Source organism: Anabrus simplex, chromosome 11 (assembly GCF_040414725.1).
Source record: "Anabrus simplex isolate iqAnaSimp1 chromosome 11, ASM4041472v1, whole genome shotgun sequence".
Taxonomy (NCBI): Eukaryota; Metazoa; Arthropoda; class Insecta; order Orthoptera; family Tettigoniidae; genus Anabrus; species Anabrus simplex.
In genome coordinates this window covers 95,230,952-95,255,222 of record NC_090275.1, presented here as the reverse complement: position 1 = coordinate 95,255,222, position 24,271 = coordinate 95,230,952, and the positions used below count along the sequence as shown (strand labels likewise).

Sequence of the window (24,271 nt, the reverse complement as noted above, 5' to 3'; positions counted from 1 at the left end):
GGCGAGTATAATATGAGGGATGCAATAAGGCAAATTCAAAAAAAAAAAAAAAAAAAAAATCCGCATTTATGAAGGCATTGGATATAGAATTTTAAAACAAAATTATTTTGAGCTTGTTAATAATACTTGGCCATTCCTAATCAGTAACATTTACACAACATGCACAGTATTGAAATCATACGCGTAATAAAATGTGTTTTCAGGGAATGTGATATTCTTTCTCAAACGAAACATGTCCTTTTGTTATTAATTAAATGTTTTCTTTTCCAGTCGTTTTCTAAAATATTCTGAAATTGAATGTTCTAGTTGATTTCTTAGTTTCGACAGACTGAAAAACTTAAAGATCAGATGCTAACTCTGTCGAAACCAAAAAGAAGAATGGCTTCCACGTTCACAAAATAATGTAATGTGAACGTCCAGGTGCCCTTGAGTATGATATGCTCAGTCTTGACATAGCTGTAAGATTGAACATGGTGTTGGTTTTTGTAATGTTCAGTGACGCATTCAGCCTACCCTTCTGTAAAGCGATAACTCAGTCACCTTGAAGCACACGGCCGATAACGTACATAGCAGGGGCCTCACTTCTTCCTCACGAACAGGACATTATGGGACCTGAGTTGTTCAGAGAATAGGTCTACACAGCACACAGTAAGTCAACTTCAAACTTCTTTTCAATATATTATTTTCGTATATATATATATATATATGTTTAGATTTTAAAATATTACTTGTGTTTACGAGCATAAAACAGATTTGATAGCATAGAAAGTTCTACAGAATAGAGCGATTAGAAATTTCTTACAGCACTGTATTTGCCATCTACTAAAATTGTTTATGAACAAACTAACTTAATACCTTGGGAAATAATTATAAAATTCAATGCTGCTGTTTATATTTTCAAAAATGCTAACAATCAAATACACAGTCTTTTCATACAATACTGGGTAGTTGAGCTAACGTGGGCATAAACAATATAAGTAATCATTAACAGGGAATTCCTCAAGGCAGCATTATTAGACCTGTATGTTCTGTTATATACAGTATATGAGTAAAGAATTGGAATGTTATACTGTATATAGCAGGGATGGCAAAACTTCACAGACTAGCCTGTCTGAGGAATGAGAATTCTTGTTTATTCATTTTTACTGTCTAGTGGGCATCGGTTAACTTCTTTTAAAATCATCATGAAATCCCTCATTTGACGTCATTTAGGTATTAGATTGCATTACATACACATCCATTCGACTGAATGTTTGATGATTTTAATTTGCAAACATGACTGAAATTCCATTTTTTAAAAAAGGTAATTTTTAAAGATGAGGTAAATTTACCTTTAACCTGATAAAATGTGTAAACAATATAGCCACGGATGTGGGACATACTTCTTTATAAAAGCGTATTGTTAAAATATGCTATGTTGCTAGATTTTCGACCCATTTATTCCATGTTAAAACATTCCGATACGTTAGTATGTTGTCTGACATAGCATAGAAGTCATGTTCGCGTGCCATAGGTTCGACAGTCCTTCGTCTACCTTTTAGTCGCTTCTAGCGACAGGTAGGGAATACCGTAGATGTTATACTAACGCTCCCACCAAAAGCAGTTACGTGGTGGAGAATGGGGCCGGAATAAAGATGTGACGGTGAAGGGTTTAAGGCATTTCCCTATTTGAATAAATATTTTGAATTAGTTATTCTGAAAATGGAGATCAGAAAATGATTTCTCAAGACTTATGTTTGGAGTGTGCTACTGTATGGGTGCGAAACCTGGACATTAGGGTAACAGGAAGAAACAAACTTAAGGCTGCTGAAATGTGGTTTTGGAGAAGAATTACAAAAACAATTTGGACAGACAAAAAGAAGATAAAGAACGTAAAAGAGGATCAATGTTTATTAAATACCGTACGATAAAGAAGAGGAAAACAAAGTTCCTTGGACACTTGCTGAGACATGGCACTCTTCTCTAAACCGTCATTGAAGGTAAAATACTGGGAAAGAGACCCAGAGGAAGACCAAGCATGTCATACATCAATAACTCCGTCAGTGAACTAGCATGTGGTTCATATAGCAACAAGAAGAGGCTATCAGAAGATCGTCAGATGTGGCTACAGCGGCAAAGTATTGCATTTAGTAGATGCTGTTGCTGATGATGATGATGATACTGAAAATAGTGAAAACTCGAAAGCGACATTCAAAGTTTACTTGGGAGCAATCATTTTGAAAGTCTGACTAGTCTCATCTAGTGATGATAGTCACTTAATATATCTATGCTAAACAAACCCACACAAAATAGAATAATGTATTTTTACTTTCAAACTTGGTTTCATTCCATCCCCATGTGAAGAAAATGTCAGTAATTCCCCAAAGACTCGCGTTCTATGAAGTAATTGTAATTTTACTGATTACTATTTAAAAAGCAATTAATGATTGTAATTGAGTACATTTTTCTCAGGTAATTGTAATTGAGCCTACACTTTTCCCATCACTGTTTATACTCGTATATACTCATGAAAATCCACAGCCTGTTTCCAGTCATTCGACCGGGTCAGGAATGGAATGAATGAAGTCCCATCCAGCGGCGAGGATAGGAATTGTGCCGGCTGCCGAAGCCTGTTGCACTCCTCTGGGGCAATGATTAATGACTGACAAGTGAAATTAAATTATATTGGAGAGTGTTGCTGGAATAAAAGATGACAGGGAAAACCGGAATACCCGGAGTAAAACCTATCCCGCCTCCGCTTTGTCCAGCACAAATCTCACATGGAGTAAACGGGGATTTGAACCACGGAACCCAGCGGTGAGAGGCCGGCGCGCTGCTGCTTGAGCCACGGAGGCTTCTACTCGTATATACATATGAAAACATAATACTGCTCTGCGAGACCCCCTCTCAGTTATTACGGGATCAGGTAAACACTTCACCTACTCTAATTCTGTGAGTTCAATTTTCTAGTAATTTAGCCACCCATTCAAACATTCTAGGTGGCCCGACGCTCTCCTTCAAGGAAAGATGAACGGAGCACAACAGATGGATGGTTTCTTGATTCTTTAAATCTGATTAAAATTTGAAAATCTGTAAGAAGGGATGGGACTTCTGCCAGGAGAGCCCCCCTGTGCGTACGTCACTGATGCAGACGCTTGTGCTTGCTGTACATTGACCAGCACAAACAACGTCATCAGCAGTTGTTAGGCAAACTGCCAAGCTCGCCGCAGCCCTCCCTTTTTAGTGGCCAACATTCTTGACAGGCCTGGGTTATCGCTAGAAACGACACCAGTTTAAAAGAAAGCGGAAGGAATGCCAGAGGATGAGGTAAAATGCTAGAGGTAAAAAATGTTGGAGCATGAAGAGGTACCGGTTAAAGAAAAAAAGGCCTGCATATTTATGTAAAAAATCGCAAACCGTCGGGGGTTGGAAGGAAAGAAGTGTTCGCCAAGGGAGGTCAGATAGAAAATGAACGTCTCGAACACGAGACTCAGATGAAGCCTCGTGGTGTACAATGCACGTTCACAGTCTGTTAGCGCCTGGGAATCTAATTTATTATCGCAAACCTCGACCTCATTAGGTACAAACTTGTTGTTTAGAAATATTGTATCCCATTGTCGAATAGCTCTGCTTCGTCATTTCCGCTTCATGCTTGGAAGTGGCTTACCTGCTACAATTACTGTTATCAGTGGTGATGACGGGCTAGTAATCTCTTGGTTGGTTGTTAAACAATATGCAGTATCAATCAGTCACCATTGATTTGGATTTAGGGCTGTCACTGAGGCGGCAGAATGCCTATGAGTTGTTTGCCTAGTCTTTTCTTAAATAATGTCAAGGAAGTTGGAAATTTATGGAACATTTCCCTTGATAAGTTATTCCAGACACTAACTCCTCTTCCTATAAACTAATATTTGCCCTAATTTGTCCTCTTAAATTCCAACTTTATCTTCATAATATGATCTTTCCTGCGTTTAAAACAACCATTCAAATTTATTCGTCCGCCAATGTCATTCCAGCCATCTTTCCACTCACAGCTCGGAACCTACTGCTTAGTTGAGCAGCTCGTCTCCTTACTCTCGAGTCTTCCTATCGCAAAGTTTGCAACATTTTCTTAACACTACTCTTTTGTCGGAAAGCCCCAGAACAAATCGAGCTGCACTTCATTGTATTTTTTGCAGTTCCCGAATCAAGTAATCCTGATGAGGGCCCTTCACACTAGAACCATACTCTAGTTGGGGGTCTTACCAGAGACTTATACGCCCTCTCCTTTACATCCTAAATACCCACACAATCATGTGCAGAGCCCTGTAATCTTTATTTACAATCCCATTTATTTGATAACCCCAATGAAGATCTTTCCTTGTATTAACTCCCAAGTGACCGAGCAAGTTGGCCGTGCAGTTAGGGGCGCGCAGCTGTGAGCCTGCATTCGGCAGATACTCGGTTCGAACCCCACTGCCGGCAACCCTAAAGATGGTTTTCCGTGGTTTCTCATTTTCACACTATGTCGTACCTTAATTAAGGCTACGGCCACTTCCCACTCTTGGCCCTTTCCTATCCCATCGCCGCCATAAGACCTATCTGTGTCGGTGCGACGTAAAGCAAATTGTAAAACAACAAAAAACAAAACCTAAGTGCTTACAGTGATCCCCATGAGGAACTATCATCCCGTCAACACAGTAATTAAAGCTGAGAGGTCTTAGGCAACACATTATTATTATTATTATTATTATTATTATTATTATTATTATTATTATTATTATTATTATTATTATTATTGTTGATGTTGTTATGGGGTTACCCGTGGACCAGCAGAGGTGAAAGAAGGTGCCGGGGTGAATGGGTCTAACTACTATGTCAAGAAAGAATTTAAACTGAAATGGAAGGTTATATTTTCGAAAAAAAAAAAAACAAGTTAACAAATTCTCACTTAGTGAGATAACAATGACATAGCAATTTAGAAACAAGATTTATAAAAATCCAAGATTGCAAAACTTTAACACACTTGGGCTACAAGCCCCTAGTTTTACAATTTTTGAGCTTCCAGCTCAAACTTTACAGAAGGGCATAAATTTACAAAAGGGCAGAAATCCCCAAAATACCAGGAGCGCTTGCTCCCAACACACAATATCAAGCCTCCCAGAGGCACTTTTACAACACTAGAAAAGAGCAGACGTGCTTTCAGTTTTTGAAAGCCTATGCAAGGCGATATCTGAAAATTACAATCACTTGCCATCAAGGCACAACTTACAAATTTGAAACAGGGGTATCTAGTACCCAACCTATTGGGCCGTTGCGGAAAGAAACAAGTTAAGTAAATGGACCGAAACACAAATTGAATGGAGGCGAGTACTTGCACTCCTAAAATGCATTCTGGTAACCTAAGGGGCACTAGGCCGATGAAACAGGGGCTATTCCCAAACTATGGAGAAGACTCGTATTAGAAAGAAATTTAAAACATTACGGAGAGGAAGAAAACCAGTTACAAAACGTAGTCACCTCAAACCAACATGAAGGGGAGCGCGAGAGGGTACCTCAATCTCTATCCCCGATTTACAATTAAATATATTATGAAGTTTTTACATAAGCGGGCAGAAATTACATTTTCAGAAAGGTAGGTTACATAGTTAAAGTTTCGGACCTCCCCCTCGGGTTAAACCGCAGAGCTAGCAAGAAATAAAGATGTTAATAGGCCATTACCTTGCTGAAGAACTGCTGCCTGATGAAAGAGGCGCCTCCCGCTTCCTGCTTCACACACACACACTTAGTTAGATGTTGATCAAATGGCCAAGAGACGTGAAAATCCGCAGTTTATAAACCTTCGGGGAAAGTTCGAGACCTTTCATGAATAAACCAGCCACACCCTCTCACTTTTATTGGTTGACATCAAAAGTGACACTCAGAATCGAGGAAGAAGCCTGTGATAGGCTGAAAATTAATTACAGAAATTCAGGATTGGCTAAATTCAAAACTGGCGGAAAGAAAAGATCAATATTGCCAACCCAAAAATGAATTAACATAATTCAGTAAAAAAATAACTTACGAATACAAAATTTCTTCAAAAAGGGTTCTTCTACTTCGCACCAGGGTGCATGATCATAGTTTATTGGCAGTGACATCTGTTGAAAAAGGTTGAAACTTCTTGATGACTGGTAAACAAAACACGTAGAATTTCATACAGCACATGCAACTTCACAATAAGAAAATTTCGTCCAATTACTGTAGTGACATCTTCTGAGTAAAGGTTCAAGTAGGACTAGTTTCAAGTTCACGATTTCTCCAGTAGAGGAGTTCTTTTAGGCGCAAGATTTAAATGTGCGGCGTAGAGGTGTACCTCCCGGTACAATTATTATTATTATTATTATTATTATTATTATTATTATTATTATTATTATTACCGTGTTTTTGTGGATCACAGATAGGTGAAAGAAGGTGCTGGTGGGAATGGGTCTATCTACGATATCAAAGATTAATTTAAAACTTTAAAATAAAGGTTATATTTCTTTTCAAATCCCAAACTTAACAAAATTTTTTACAGACACAAATAGCAGTTTGGAAATTACCAGTGCTGAGCTTCCAGCTCCAAATTTTCAAGTTTTACAACATCACAAATATTGCGTTTAGACGAGGAGAGAAATCTCCCAATTCAAGAGCACTTTGCTCCAACCGATACAAATTTTACAGCCTTCCAGAGGCACCCCTCAATGATACAGTAATCTCAGAAAAGAGCTTACATGCTCTCCAATATTAACCAAGGAGACTGCTCTCCCAATTTCTTACAGCCACTTAAGGCAACATTACACCAAAAATCTTACAAATTTTTACACAGGGATGTCTATTAGCCAAACTACTTGGCCTTCGTGGAAAGAACAGGTTAAATTACTGGACCGAACACAAAATGAATGCAGGCGTACACTTGCACTCCTAGAAAATTAAATATAAAACCCTAATTGGCCCGATGATGCAGAGGCTAATTCCAAGCTACTGAGGTGACTAGAATGAAGGTTAATGAAACGCTTTACAGAAAAGAGAAACAGTTACAAAATCGTAGTCACCTCAAACTAAGTTGAAGGGTAACTCGAGAGGGTAACGCACTCTCTATCCCCGATTTACAGTTAAAGACTTTATGAAATTTTACATTAGCCGAAAGAAGGTTTACATTTTAGAAAACAGGAGGTTACATAGTTAGAAATTAGAACCTTCCCCTTGTGTAAGTCTGCGGAAGTAGCTACAGAAAAATAAGACTGGTGGTCATTACCTTGGCTGTTGAACTGCCTGGCGAAGAATGAGGGGTCCCGCCTCCTGTCTTAACACACACACTCAGTAAGACGACGATCAATAAGACAAGGTAGCCTGAAACGGCCGCAGCTTATATACCCGAGGGGACGGTTCGAGAGGGTTCTGGACTAAATCCGGACACACCCTCTCAATTTTATTGGGTAAACCAAAAACCTACAAGAAGCCAGTGATTGGCTGAAAAATATTTACAGAAAATTAGTGATTAGCCAGATTAAAAAACTGGCGGAATGAGAAGGAAGTGTTGCAAACCTTGAAATAACAAAATAAATGAAAGTTAATTTAGTTGAGAAAACATAATAACACAAAACTTCTTTAAATCATTAATTCTTTTACCTTGCACCAGAGTGCATACCTCAGTTTTGTGTAATGACATCTATGGAGAAAAGTTCAAACTTCTTGACGTAAACCAAAACAAATAAGTCCAGTCAGTTTAGGCAACTTCAAAATAATACATTACTCAATAATTCACTGGTGACATCTTCTGGTCAATGTCCCAACTTCATGCCGTAGCTGTTTCACGTTTTGTTAGAGAGGTAGCGTTCCTTAAGGCGCTTCTTTTAAATGAGCGGAGTTGAGGTGAACCTCCAGGTACAATTATTATTATTATTATTATTATTATTATTATTATTATTATTATTATTATTATTATTATTATTATCATCATCGTACCCTTGCCTGTTGCCAGGCAGTACCCAGATTAGTTTTACCGCCCTGGGTGGAAAGATAGGTTTCCAAACACGCTGCTTGAAGTGCGTCTCTTCTGGTGGTGTGAAGTACCCCCATTACGACATAAAAGTGATGTACGGAGCAGTATGGGGCATCGCATATACAATCGGACAGAAAGGAAGAAAAAGAGAATTTTTAATATTTTGAAATAGTAACGCTCCTTGTCCAGTGGGTGGCTCTTAGTAGCTCTTTGGAAATCAATTGTTATGTTGTGGAATCTAGCCTTTACTGTACACTGTGATAGTGATGGCCGAGGGTGCATGGGGTGGCGACGATGTGTTGCTACTGTGCTGGGCAGTGAGTTGCAACAGAGCGAGCGCAACATATGAAACTCAATAAGGACAATAATAAATTTCGGTGCCAAGCCAGATGACACTTATAGTTCTAGTCTGCATTCAGAGATAGCACAACAATGCGCACTGTGTGCGATACTTATAATAACAGATAGTGCAGAGATTTAACTTCCGGTGCTGTGACGCACATCCGGCCATGCTCATCATAGTTCTTCCCCGCCCTCGCTGCCCGGGCCTCTGACACCAACCATGCCAATTACAGTGCAGTTCTACTATTTCCAGTTCCAATACATTATAGTTCATAAACTTTTTTTCCAAATACTTACTATCATAACGATCTGATACTCCTAATTCGCATGGCATACTATGTTATTGAGAACATAACCTCACACCACAAAATAGCTTTACCTTGCAATGATTTATTGACTCATTAACACAAAGCTGATGTTATGAGAAATAATCCATCGCTTCAAAAGCAAGACTGATGGGTATCACATCAGTATCCAAGAAACACAGGAAAATAAACATAACAGAATAAAGGCACTGAGGTCTGCTTCTGTGCTGTAGTCGTTCGATTTCCGACTCTGCCACGAAATTTGAAATGTGGTACGTGGGCTGCAACGGAGTTCACTCAGCCTCGGAGGTCAACTGAGTAGAGGGGGACTTCGATTCCCGCCACAGCCATCTTCGAAGTGGTAAATTCCCACTTCTCCTCTAGACAAATGTTACGATGGTATCTAACTTAAAGCCACGGCCGTTTCCTTCCCTCTTCCTAGTCTATACTCCAACAAGTCACCTGCTGAGTTGTACCCTCGACCCAAAGTCTTAAGCTCCAGACGATAGAGGTGGGATCGCTCGCTGTTTCTGATGGAAAACTAACCCTGGGTGGTAAACGGATTGAGAAAGAAAGAAAGAAAGAAAGAAAGAAAGGAAAGAAAGAAAGAAAGAAATGCACTAAGACACGAAATATATAGAAATACATTAATAGAATCATTCAGCTTCCAGCCCCTGAGGTGTGCTCAAACAGGAAATGCAGGATTTCAGGAGGACTGGTGAAGAGATATTTCCAATAAACACAAGGGACAAAGTTTCACAGCGTTTAGAAATTCACATAACACAGGCACATGGAATTCAAACAACACAAATAGCATGGGAGCTCGCTTAAAATCGATATGGGTGAGTTCGAACAAAGTCCATCGATTGGCTAAAGTCGGATTCAATGAAAATCAACAGCATTATTTCCACAATACCTGACGTTATATGACTAATTCTTAGCCAAAAGAGCCCACTGATTAAAGTTGGACTTTGAAATACACTGCCGAAAAACAAACATGCAGCATCCTAAAGGACAACATCATTTTATTCACAAGCGATGTGACATTGCAGGTGTACATGAGTACAAATTCAGACCAAATGAAACACACAAGGTGCCCAAACAGTCGCATCAATAAACAGTGTACACCCCTCTGGCAGCAATGCAGACGTGTATTCGCGCATGCAAACTATCATAAAGGTGCCGAATGGCTTCCTGCGATACATTGTCCCAAGCATCTTGCACCTTTTGGTGAAAATTGGCAATGGTCCTTGTAGGCTCTGGAAAACGCGTAAGTTCCTGCTTAAGCATGTCCCATGTGTGTTCAATTGGTGAGAAATCCGGTGATCTTGTTGGCTAGGGTAGTTTCTCTACATCATTTAGAGCACGATGCGTTGCAGCAGCTATGCGTGGACGCGCATTGTCTTGCTGAAAAAGCACATCACCTTCCTGTCGAAGAAATGACAGTAGCACGGGGACAACAACCTAGGCAATGTAGCAGGCACTGGTTACGTTACCCTGCAGAAACTCCAACTATGATCGCGAGTTTAAACTGATGGCCCCCTCGCCATAAAGCCTGGGGTGGGACCTGGGTGTCGTGGGCGAATGCACTCTGGAATATGCCGCTGACTTGGTCTACGCCATACATTTGTACGCCCATCACTTGCATACAGACAGAACCTACTCCCTTCACGGACGATAACAGAGCGCCATTCCCCTCTCCAGTTGGCTCTTTCGCGACACCAGAGTAGCCGTGCTTGGCGGTGTCGTGTTGTCAGTGGTAGCCTGGCCACTGCTGCAAGCAGACGGATCCCAGTGGTCCTTGGTGATACAGCAGGTGCAACATGTGACCTGATTTCGTTCTTGAATGAAGTTCGGTCGGCAACTGCTGTTCGCTCAATGCGTCGATCTTGACATGCGTCTGCACTGCGCGGACGTCCGGAGCCTGGTATACGAGTGTGATAATGTTCCACAGACCACTGCTGAAAGCAGCGACACACCACTAATTTATAGTACCCAACATGTGCAGCAATCCATCAATACGTCCATCCAGCTTCCTTCAGGCCCAGAATACGACCCCGTTGAAATGGCAGCAGTTGTCCGACAGGAGCACGTACTCTTCGGAGGGGTATGGTTGTACCCTAGAATGAATGTTGCAAACACTGTTCACCTCTAACCTCAGCACAGTTCCTACCTGCAGAGTCAGAACAGAGTGCGCATGGACTGGCTTGCTGAGCGCCCTCTGATCGTCGATGTCCGTGGCAAATAAATCACTAACCCAACAACCCCTCAGTGTGCACATAATATACCCTGGTGCCATTGGACGCAGTCTTTGAGGATTTTTCATGTTGTTTTCGGCAGTGTACTAACCTCGTGTCAAATAGCCTCTCATTATTGCTTGCCTGCCACCTATAGAACCTGTCTACGACTGTCAATACGTTGTGAATAACCTCCAGCGCGATATAATAAGTATGACATAAACTACCTGAAGTTAGCTCAGATTGGTACCAAAAGCCCCATTGAAGTTTCACCGGGGTGAATCATATTGTACTCCCTCCACGAATGCACTGAGAAGGCGAATCGTGATTATCGCGAGAATTACCGAATGTTTTCGAAGAATAACGAAGTAACGTAAACAATGAGCGCTAGGGTCATAGGAGAGCGATTGGTGTTGGTTGAATAGTCGTCTGGCGGTGGTAGTAGTAGGTAAACTGGTTGATCTAACAAGCAGCGTCAACTTGGTTATTGATGATGACATAACACTGTGGACTTCAAGTAGAAGCTCGGACACTGTTTCTAGTGATGATAAGAGAATGTAAGACATAAGACATAATGCCAAAGTTATGTCCTGTAAATAAATTAAATCGTGAGGATTTATAACAGCAGAAAAAAGAAGGAAAAAGCAGTTACGAGCTTCGCTTGGACTAAGTTCGGAGAAGTAAGGGAGAGCACTTTAAAATACACGGGATTTTTCCAATGCTTATCATGCAAAACAATTAAAATGTATGAGAAGACAGCTGGGCCCTCAATTCGGGGAAGACACTCGTCTTTTGAGTCGAGCTCTAGTGCGAATAAAGTTCATGTAATGCCTCAGATGAGAGAAAAGTTTCCATATGCTTGCGTTTAAGTACTGCGGATATAAGATCTGCTACAGTCGCTGTTATCGGTGGTGATGGCGGGTTAGTAATCTCTTGGTTGCTCCTAAAACAACATACAGTATACCAGTACTCAGATTTGTTTTACCGCCCTGGGTGGAAATATGGGTTTCCGGACCCGCTGCATGAAGTCCACCTCTCCTACGGAGGCGCCGAAGCTGATGCGGAGTTATGTGCGAGGTAACAACTGCATGTCGTTGGCTTCCGGCACGTTAAAGAACTCCTACGGGACAAAATTCCGAAACCTCATCGTCTGTCAAGAATTATCATGTAGGGCGGACGTAAAACAAATAACATTATTATAATTTTCAGTGCAGTACAGATACAAAGCTAACTGGGGCAACAGACCAAACGAAATACAATTACTCTGTAAGGAGCCACCGGAGTCCACGGGTCTATTATACAATACACTCAGAACGTATCCCTGAACAACGTTCGAAAGTTTGTCGGTTGAGTTCGGTTACATTCTGTATATACCAGGCGGCCCGCGAGCGCCGTACTTTCTACTTATAAATGTCCCGCATGCATTAATTATGAATGGGATGTCTACTAACTGATTTTCACAGGGGCACTACTGCCAACTGGCAGGTTACGCCAGAAAATGAAGAGATAACAAACCGACGGTCCCTCGCAGTATGTTCCTCAGCGCTATCCGTCTAATATAATCCTTTGCATTAGTAAGCCTCGTTTTCAACCGCATAATACTAGGCTGGTGTATGGTACGGCAGCGATATATTTGCTGTCTGCATATCGGCGATGGCTAGTGTGTTCTGCAACGACGAGAACACAGACATCATTTTTTTTCGCCATTTGCTTTACGTCGCACCGACACAAATATTTCTTATGGCGACGATGAGATAGGAAAGGCCTAGGAATGGGAAGGAAGCGGCCGTGGGCTTAATTAAGGTGCAGCCCCAGCATTTGCCTGGTGTGAAAAAGGGCTGCTGACAGTGGGGTTCGATTACTGGATACTGGCCGCACTTAAGCGACTGCAGCTATCGAGCTCGGTAGACACCATTTTAATCTATAGGTAATTTGGTCGGAATGTAGCCGAAGCTCGCAGATGGTATGCACTGGATTTTCCAAACAGACGTATGCCTTCTATACACGTATTTCACCGAACAGAGCTGCAACTGAAAGCTAATAGATCATTCAAGGCATGTAGTAGCAGAGACAGACCCATCTGCGACAATGCTGAAATTGTACAAAATGTACTGCAATACTTTGAACCTGCTCCTTCACACGATAAGTTGAAATTCACCTTACTGTGGTGATAAAATAATAACAGTAACAATAATAATAATATACAAACCATCATTATGACAACGTCCATATATTTAATGTTACTTAGGGCAAAGATGAACTGCGGGTGAGCTAGGAGGATCCCGAACGTCAATAGAAAGAGTCCTGAAGAGGAGAAAATGGCACCCTTATAAGACGCACATTACATCCACTCTGTGGAGATGATTTTTGATCGCCGCGGCATTACAGCAAGGTCCGCATTTTATCAGGAATAGCCTGTGGAGCGATGAATGTTACTGTTCGAATGATTCTATCGTCAACGCTTACAATTTCCATTATTGGGTTCCAGCAAACCTCCACTGGATTCAAGCTCAGCCTATGCAACTCCAGGGAGGGGAGGAGCGGGTTAATGCGTGGTGCGGTATTCTGGGAAACTACATAATTGGTCCTGTTTTTATAGCTCCTAAGCTCACTGGAACTTTTAGGGACCGACTTGTCTCTAGAAAATCTTCTAGAAGATATTCCACTGCAGGTAGTACTGCAGCATTGGTTCCAACATGATGGTGCACTACCTCACTACTTTCGAGCCGTTAGGAAACATCTTGATGCACGATATCCGGACCCGCTGCATGAAGTACGCCTCTTCTGGTGGTGTGCTGTACCCCGTTAGGGCGTAAAATGTCCTCGGAGGCGCGGAAGCTTAGCCGAAACTAGCGTCTGTGTTGTATCGTTCAGTGATCATGTCGACGTTTGTGCCTGAAAAAGAAAATTTGCGGCACGCATTGCTTTTATTATTTAATCAAAAGAAAAGGGCTGTGGAAGGCAGTGGCCACCACGATCGCCTGATCTCACTCTACTGATATTTTTATCTGTGGGAATATATCAAAACGAAAGTGTATGAAATTGAGCCAGAAAATGTTGAACAATTTCAACAACGAATTCGTGAGACCTGTGCTGCGGTGACACCTGAAATATTGAGACGTGTCTATGTAGACACTGCGAGGCTTGTTCAGCACTGCCTGCACCATATGGGACATGTTTCTGAGCGTATCTATTATGAATAGTTGTAGAACGAAACGTTCTGGAAAATCTAAGTGTGATATTTTCATTTTCTGAGGTTTGAAGCTATAATAATATGTATTAGTTTTTGTTTGATACGAACATTTCTTTTATAGAGTGAAATGTCTGCACGTGTATAAATCAATAAGTTATTAAATTATCTTTTCTGCATCTTTGGCGTATTTACGAATGCACCCTGTTATATAACGTGTGCAGTCAAGTGATTGCTCTTTGTTATACAACATCCGAAATACAGCACGTTGTTGCTCCTTGGAAAACAAGTGATTAGGCATCCCATGCATCACTATTGCATGCGGGACATTTGTATGTATGTATGTTGGGTATTCAGCCCGAAGGCTGGTTGGATCCTCCACAGGTCTACCATTGGCTGTCATAGATTGCCTAGGTGTCACTGAAGAGGCGTACTAGGAAAATGAGGAGTGAGGTAGTTTCCCGTTGCTTTCCTCACTGGGCTAGAAGTTGCTATTGCATATCAGTCTGCCAAGCCCACTGAAATGCGTGCACCAACCAACCCTATGAACGACATTTTCACACCATTCATAGCAGGGACTGGCTACATGAGGAATGGCATTACTAGCATCACTCATACCTCAGCCACTTTCATATTGTCAAAGCCAAGCATAAGACTGGGATAGGTCAATGAAAGTAACAAATTTATTCTAGCCCATACCAGAAGACACGGTGCACTGTAAACACTACATCTTGCCAGCAAAGGCAAGCGGGACATTTATAAGTAGAAAGTACGGCGCTCGCGGGCCGCCTGGTATAAATGATATGAATAAAGAGCTGGAAGAAGTGATAAGGCTTTTTTGCGGATAATGTTATACTGTATAGAGGAAGTGCACTGAGTGTCATCATATTGCTCCAACAGTAGAGCTGATATCGTGAGAATAAACTAGATGCAGTGTGCTGCCTACGTCTTGGATCCAACTGTTCGTTCTGAGACCAAGCATTGGAGGTAGGCACAGTGAGAAAACGTTTCTACGAGCCATGTCTTCCATACCTCAGAGAGTATAATAATAATAATAATAATAATAATAATAATAATAATAATAATAATAATAATAATAATAATAATAATGGCGTATGGTTTCCGGAGAGGCCTGGTGCGGGTCTTTTTCTTGTAGACGGCCTATTAGTCGACCTGTTTGTCTGTGAAGATGAGGACCCTACCTAGGATTTCTAATCCTGAATATGCCACACATACCCAGCCCCCGAGCCATTGGAATTAACCAATTAAGGTTAAAATCTCTGACACGGCCGGGAATCGAACCAAGGGACCCTCTGAACCGAAGGCCAGTACGCTACCCATTCAGCCAACGAGTCGGACAGAGAGTACTATAACATTCCATTTAGAAACTAGGAAGTGCACGGCCTCGACTTGTGTCTCGCATCCTGGTAGAAGTGCGTTTCACAACGGACTTTCTGCACGATATTGTCGTGTCCTTGCTGAAGGACTCTCTAACCATTTTACATCATCATTTATATTTCAAAATTTAGTACCTCCGTAGCTCAGGTAGTAGCGCGCCGGCCTCTCATCACTGTGTTCCGTGATTCAAATCCAGGTCATTCCATATGAGATTTTTGCTGAACAAGGCGGGGCAGGTTTTTCTCCGGGTGGTCTGATTTTCACTGTCATCTTTCATTCCAACGACACTCTTCAATATCATTTCATCTGCCAGTCATTAATCATTGCCCCAGAGGAGTGCGACAGGCTTCGGCAGCCGGCACAATTCCCATCCTCGCCGCTAGATGGGGCTTCATTCGTTCCATTCCTGACCCGGTCGAATGACTGGAAACAGGCTGTAGATTATCATTTATATTTCTAAATTTAAAGAATGAAATTTAAACATTTTCATTAATAATATTTTTCTGTAATTTAAAATGATTGAAATAGCATGTTAATTATTCTGGATCCATGTGGGCAGCTGTATATAAGGCACGAAATATTTCAGCTTTTAACTTTGGCTGGGTGCGAGTGCTGTCAAAGAATTCTCGCTCTTGATGATATAACTATGTGCTGCGGGACAGTATTTCTCCCACAGCATTAGACTATCACGCAGCTATTTTCACAGGCGCATCGAGGATACTACTATACACATGCCGTGTCAGAAAGCAAGGTGAAATTCTTCGCGTTTCGCAGAGAACTTTGCTCTCCGTCTTCAGAAAAAGGAAATCTCGTCTGTTCGCGAGCAAGATTTCACTAATAATGACATTTTGAATTTAAGAATTCTTTACCGTTGGTCTATACCAGGTGTATGCCTAAGTCTTTTCCGCTTTCACTAAGAGATGGCGCCAGCGAACAGTACGCAGCGTATAAACTTGACACATACTTCAGTTTGTTCGTCTGACATTAACCTACAAACACACACAAGTTGAGTCCGCCAAACACTAACGTCTGTGTTGTATCGTTCAGTGATCATGTCGACGTTTGTGCCTGAAAAAGAACATTTGCGGCACGGATTTCTTTTTGTTTTTTTACTAGTTGCTTTACGTCGCACCGACACAGATAGGTCTTACGGCGACGATGGAACAGGAAGGGGCTAAGAGCGGGAAGGAAGCAGCCGTGACCTTAATTAAGCTACAGCCCCAGCATTTGTCTGGTGTGAAAATGGGAAACCACGGAAAACTATCTTCAGGGATGCCGAGAACCCCACTGTCTCCCGAATACTGGATACTGGCCGCACTTAAGGGACTGCAGCTATTGAGCTCGGTTAGAGCGGTATTGTATTGTGTATTATGAACTCTTGAAGCCTGGCGAAACCGTCAATGCACAACACTATCGCCGACAAATGATTAATTTAAATCAGGAATTGTTCGAAAGACGACAGGAATGAGCCAGAAGACATGGCAAAGTGATTTTGTTACACGACAATGGACCGTCTCACGCAGCAAAACCAGTGAAAGACATCTTGAAATCGCATGGAAATCGCATGGAAATCGCCTAGAAGAATTCCGATTGAGGAACTTATTACATCTATAGAATCCTCGGTATATAACCTCACACCTGAAGAAGCTGAGGAAGTTAGACAAGAATGTTCCAGAGTTCTCAAGACCGCTAATCCACCTAACAAGGTGAAATCCGGGCGCTAAAAGATCTAAGGGACAATTCTGATGTAATCGTTCTCCCCGCTGACAAGGGTAATGCGGCGGTGGTGATGGATAAAGATGAATATGACAACAAGATCTTGTCCTTGTTAGCTGATCCTATATACAGGATTAACAGTCGTGATCCCACAACTCGCTACTCAAATATGACCGTCAAATTGGTCAAGAAATCTTCTATTCCAGAAGATATAGCAAAGAGTCTCCTTCCAGGGGATGCTATTCCTCCGAGACTGTATGGCCTTCCCAAAATACATAAGGAGGGTGTTCCTCTTAGGCCTATTGTCAGTACGATTGGTTCCTCGACATATGCCCTTTCGAAATATTTAGGTAGTCTTCTTCAACCACACTTGGGTAACACCCCTTCATATATTAAGGATTCCACACACTTCATTGAGAAGTTAAAAACTATATCACTTCAGCCAGGCGATATCTTGGTGAGTCTCGACGTGGTGTCTCTGTTTACGAGAGTACCTGTTGATGGTGTTATGTCTCTCATTAATGATATTTTTACTGAAGAGATCGCAAGGCTTTTCTATCACTGCATGACCTCCTCCTACTTTCTATGGAATGGGAAATATTATGAACAGACAGATGGTGTGGCCATGGTAAGTCCTCTCTCTCCTGTTGTGGCCAATTTCTTCATGGAAAACTTCGAAGAGAAAGCTTTGTCGTCGGCACCTTGCAAACCGAAGATCTGGTGGCGATTTGTGGATGATACGTTCGTCGTATGGACAGAAGGTGAAGACAATCTTGGTCACTTTCTGGATCACCTTAATCGCCAGCACCCTTCCATTTGTTTCACCTTGGAAATGGAATCTGACGGCAAGATACCATTTTTAGATGTTCTCGTCACCAAGAAAGAGGATGGATCTTTAGGACACAGCGTGTATGGTAAGCCTACACACGCCAATAGATATCTCCACGCAGATTCTCACCATCACCCTGTCCAGAAACATGGTATCCTTACAACTCTGACTACCAGTGCCAGGAGGATTTGTGAAGCGTCAGATCTACAACAGGAAATTAACACCTTGAGAACCACCTTTGAGAGCAACGGTTACAGCAGAGCTTTGATCTCAAGGGTTCTGAAATCGGCACATAATCTGACGTCTGTTAAGAAAAAAGATGTAAAAGGAACTGCTTACCTACCTTACATACATAACACGACGCATCGTATTGCTAAAATCTTACGTAGGTACCATGTACGAACTGTTTTTGGAACATCAGTTAAGATTAGGCAACTCCTGCGACCAACTAAGGATAGTTTGCCTAAATTACAACAACCTGGTATCTACAGAGTTCCCTGTACTTGTGGCAAGGTTTATATTGGGCAGACTTCGAGAACGGTGTGTACTCGCATCAAAGAACATACCAGATGTATCAGACTCAACCAACCTGATAAATCAGCTGTTGCTGATCATGCCCTAACACCTGGTCATGATGTCTTGTTCCAAGAAGTGGATGTTCTTGCCCGTATAAAGCAATATCGCCCAAGAATTATCAGGGAGGCGGTTGAAATACGTAAACATCCAGATAATTTCAACCGCGATACAGGTTACAACCTCAGTGAATCATGGCTACCTATAATCAGAACCATTAGAGAGTAATGCTTTGCTGTTAGTATTCATTGTCTCTAGCATTGGGCTAAAATGGCGTCCCCTTTACTTCTTTGGGCACCATTTGAAGCTTCCTTGTTGCTTTCTCCTAGCAACCATCAATACGTCGTTTCTTTTCTCTTTTGTCTCCTGATGAAGAAAGGCAAGGTTCCTTTTGAAACGTTGAGTGTGTTTATAATTATTTACACGGCATAAGCCCAAAAATACAACTCATGAATAATGTTAAAACTGTTGGACCAAACGTTCCTCTCGGTTCATGAAACAGAGTATATTGTTTGGGAATTATAGATGTATCCATGTTGACCATGGGACTAATGTGTCGCCATACTAACTGATTGCTCTGCTGTGTAAGTGTGTCTCTACCCAATAAAAGACAGAGTCGCTATGATCGCAGTTCGCGCTCAAATCCACTTTGGTTTGTTTTGAAAATGGAAGAGGGAGGGTAATGGATAAATCGCTCCCTGTAAGATTCAAAAATTTCTTCTGCAATCTTATCCTTTTCCTTCCCCTCATAAGCGTGGATACGTGATACGAATGTCGTAATTTTCCTGCTCCTGATTTAACTTTTTATTCTTGAATTGACTAATAAAGCACGTCTTATGTGAAGCTTCCACGATCTCTTGAGTTATTTGGCTCTTCTTCCGGACTGAACCGTGTTGTTGTTTCTTACAGTTTGCCGACGTTTCGAGGCTGGGAGACGGATCGAGTAGGGATGTTTTAGTCGCTTTGACAAAGAATATTATAATGTATTCGAAACGTCAGCAAACTGTACGGAATGTACAAAAAGCAACAACACGCTTCAACCCGGAAGAAGAACTCGATAAAGTATGTGATTCACAGAAATGTTTGTTTTCATTATTGAGTTTTCGTGAAATTGCTAAGGCGTACTGTCGTAATACTTCATCGATCACACTTTCCTTTCCTCTTCTTGCTTCCTAAAAGCGAGAATACAGTTTTTTATACACTGTTTGTTTCTTCTTCTAGATTATGAGTGGCGTAATACAAACTTGTTTCGTCTACAAATGAAGTTGTTGCTCTGAGGACACCATACGAAAGTTTCTGCTGACATGTGATAATAAACATCGGTTCTTGCCACATTAATTCAGCCAAAAACCCTCAACTTTCTTCCCCCTTGTGGCACTCGACTCAATCTACATTGCCTCCGACATACTATTAATTTCTAAGAAGAAGAGATATAGCAGGAAAGAGTGGGAAAGGTACTACAGGAGTACCTGCCTGTTTTCACAGACGCGTTACCAGGCAAGGTTTGTGTTGGTAAGTTAGTGTTAAGGCGTGGTTTTAAGGGTCAGGAGAAAACCGCATAGGCGGACAAAGAAAGAACCCACATGTAAAACCTGACAAATTTTGATAGCACATGCAAAGGATGTGGTTTCTGGATAGGTTCAGGTGTTTGTGGTAGTTGAGAAAATGGTATCATGCACCAGCCATGAACCATAATCTCACCATTCCAGTTATAAGGGGATCAGTCCGCCTGGGCACTGCCGTGACTAGCGCGGGCCTTGCCAGTTGCGGATCCATGCGTCTAGTACCACTACGGCCCGCCGCACAGCGCTGCCTCCTTGGGGTCCCTCGTACCCAGTCTCCGATCCCGGAGAATGAGGCCAAGCCGCCTGGGCGGGGTCCTCTTGGATGGGGGTGGGTCATAACGCCGGGCCTCCTTTCTTTCTGCCGGCGCCACGGCCCGGTAAACAGGGCAACTGCGATGAGAGGCCGGGTTGCCCCCGCGCAGTTAGCGCATTTGGCGCACACCGGCGCCTCTTTAAGTGCTGTGCAGGCCGTGTAGTGGTGATCAAACCCACAATGGGGGTGAAGCAGATTCCTGCTCGTGGTGCCCCTGCATAGGTACCTGGATTAAAATTCCAGTACTGAACTGAACGTCGGCATTCCAGAAATATCTACCAGTCAATATGACCCAATCGCTATATTCAGAACGGTCTTTATCAAGACCAACACTAACCATTATATCTGTAAATATTGAAGGTTTATCTCCATCTAAAGAAGGAATATTACACCAGCTTTGTCAAACTTACAAATGTGATATATTATGCCTTCAGGAAACTCACAGGGATGAGCAACTACGGCGACCAAAAATAGCGGGAATGAAACTTGTGGCCGAGATTCCCCACAGACAGTATGGCAGCGCTGTTTTTGCCAAACCAAATTTACAAATTTTGTCTGTTGCAACCACCAATGAAAATCAAATCGAGATAATAACTGTGGAACTCAGTAACTGCACCGTTTCGGGCATCTACAAACCACCAAATGTAGATTTCTCCTTTAAAATTCCAGATAACTACTTCAAGCAAAAGACAAGCTTTGTGGTTGGAGACTTCAACAGCCATAACAGTGCATGGGGATATACAGATGATGATAATAATGGAGAAGCTGTGTTAGAATGGGCTGATGATTACCAATTACAACTTATTCATGACCCCAAACTACCTCCATCCTTTAACAGCAGTAGATGGCGACGAGGCTTCAACCCAGGCCTGATATTTGTGAGTGAACACGTGGCACAGCAATGTGTGAAATCAATGTGCAATCCTATTCCAAATACCCAGCATCGGCCCGTAATGTGTCAACTTTTCTCTGCAATTCAACCAATAAAGATTCCGTTTCGAAGGAGATATAATTTCAAAAAAGCAGACTGGGAGAAGTTCAGCTCAACCCTTGATAAAATAATATCAGATATCCACCCAACACCAGAGTTTTATGATCAGTTTGTTGAAGCTGTGAAGAAAGCTTCCCGCGCTTCCATACCACGAGGATGCAGAGTTAACTATATACAAGGTCTAACTTCAGACACAGCTGCCCAAATGAACACATATATTTCACTGTTTCAGGAAGATCCACTAAGTGAAGACACTATCTCAGCTGGAAGGAAACTGCTTTCCTCAATTGCAGAGGCAAAGAAAGATGCTTGGATCAAACTTATGGAGGAAACTGACATGTCAAGGGATAGCCGAAAGGCTTGGAAGCTTCTCAAACGACTTAGCAACGATCCAACCAAGGGACCAGTCCATGCAAATGTTACGGCAAACCAAATCGCAAATCAGCTTGCCATCAATGGGAAAACAAATCACCCAATAAGGAAGATGGAACATAATATCCTAAAAAGCGAGGTAATGAAGTCCAGTAACCTATCCCGGCTATTTGAAATAACGGAATTACAGAAAGCGATTCAATGCGCCAAAAATGGAAAAGCGGCAGGATTAGATGATATCACAATAGAACAAATAAAACACTTCAGTTCAACCACACAGGCATGGCTTTTAAAATTCTTCAACAACTGCTTTACTTCCCTAAAAATTCCAAAAATATGGAGAAAATCCAAGGTGATCGCATTTCTGAAACCTGGAAAGGAACCTTCGAACCCTAAAAATTTCAGACCAATCTCCTTACTCTGCCACCTATACAAAATAATGGAAAGAATGTTGCTCATTCGCTTAATGGGAGTAGTAGACCAAGTCCTAATCCCTCAGCAATGTGGCTTCCGCCCAGGAAAGAGTTGCACAGCACAGGTTTTACATCTAACCCAGCATAACGAGGACGGGTTTGAAATGAAGAAGATTACTGGTGTGGCTTTTGTGGACCTCTCAGCCGCCTACGATACAGTAAATCACAGGATATTATTACACAAACTTTATAGAATGATTACAGACATCAAGGTAACCAAGATGATAGCTACTCTCCTGGAAAATCGTCGCTTTTTTGTCGAATTCCAAGGACGCCGAAGCAGATGGAGGAATCAAAGGAATGGACTACCTCAAGGCAGTGTACTGGCTCCTATTCTTTTCAACATCTACACTAATGACCAGCCATTACCAGAAAATACTAAAAGCTTTATATATGCCGATGACCTTGCACTTACTACTCAAACTGATACCTTTGATGAAGCAGAGATCTCTTTAACTGCTGCATTAGAAGAGCTAGGTACCTATTACGAGAAAAACCAACTCAAACCAAATCCAGCTAATACTCAAATCTGTGCGTTCCATCTGCGGCATGTGCAAGCCTCTCAGAAACTCAAAGTACTATGGAAGGGGAACTTACTGGAACACTGCTTTACACCAAAGTACCTGGGAGTTATGCTGGATCGCACATTAACATATAACAAACATTGCCAAAACCTGAAACAAAAGATAGCTGCCAGAAACAACATTCTACGAAAGTTATCAGGAACAAGTTGGGGAACACAACCACAAACAATTAGAACATCAGCTCTAGCTCTATGCTATTCTGCAGGAGAATATGCCTCCCCGGTTTGGTACAGGTCAGCTCATACGAAGCAGGTCGACATCGCTTTAAACGAAAGCTGCAGGATCATCACTGGATGTTTGAAACCTACACCCATTGAGAAGGTCCAACTTTTAGCTGGTATTGCTCCCGGTGAGATTCGTAGGGAGGTAGCAGCTAACAAAGAAAGGCTCCAGGCATTCTTCAGAAGCACATCCTCTCTATGGATACCAACCAGCCACACAGAGGCTAAAATCTAGGAAAAGTTTTCTCCGCACATCAGTTAACCTTGAGGGGAAAGCAGAGAATGCTAGAGTCACAATGTGGAAAGAAAGAATCCACCACCTTTCCAACTGGATAGAGCCAAAGGAAAGTCTTCCATGTGGACACCAGGAGAAGTGGACAGTATGGAAAGCCCTTAACAGACTCCGTACAGAAGTCGGCAGAACCAAAGTAAACTTGCGGAAGTGGGGCTTCTCAAGTGATTCATCACTTTGTGATTGCGGAGAGCAGCAGACGATCCAACATCTATGTCAGCGTGTTTTATGTCCTTCAATGTGCACTATGAAAGACTTGATTGCAGCCTCCCCCAACGCTATTGACGTCGCCCAATACTGGGCAAGCATCATCTAGCTCTCGAATATTGTTGTTCTATCTGTGATTGTATAATAGACTTGTATATTTGTATAGTAGGAATGTAGATATCTTGTTGCTTTTTGTTAAATATCTATAAGTAAAGTTGATACTTCTGACACGAATAAAGAAAGACCCCCACAACGGTTGCACCTCACTAAGAGCCCACAACTCTCCTGCCGGTGGCCCCACCTCAAAAACCGGAAACACTGCAAGAGCTGCTAAGTGGGACGTTTAAAACTCACCTGATTATCCGCTACCCGTTGAGGTCTTCTCCTCGGTCGGCTGCTGTCCTGGGAATAGTCCTGGGTGGCGGCTGGGCGGCCCTCTCCTGGTTGGCCGGCGTCCTCTTCTTCTTTCTTGTCCGGGGGTGGCGTCTGCTTCCTGGCGGTGGTCTCTGCTCAGCTGGGGAGGAGGCCTCGTCCTGGTGGCCCTCCTCCCAGCCTGGTGGCACTTGGGTAGCGAGTGGTCCCGCTGCAGCGACGGTTTCTCCCTCCTCCTGGTTGGCCGCGGAGGCGTCGGTTGTTGCTGGCATCTTGTTGCATTCCCTGTCCTGAGGAGCGCACATCG

The 24,271-nt window shown here is 42.3% G+C and overlaps 1 protein-coding gene across 1 annotated transcript in view; it reads left to right on the top strand.

Moving 5' to 3' along the window:
- Positions 1-545: 545 nt before the first annotated feature.
- The window catches only part of LOC136883287 (uncharacterized), a 97,045-nt gene continuing 73,319 nt past the window's right edge, over positions 546-24,271 (top strand). Inside the window, exon 1 of the mRNA XM_067155522.2 lies at positions 546-648. The gene's annotated coding sequence lies outside the window, so the exon portion shown is untranslated. The remainder of the gene's footprint in view (positions 649-24,271) is intronic.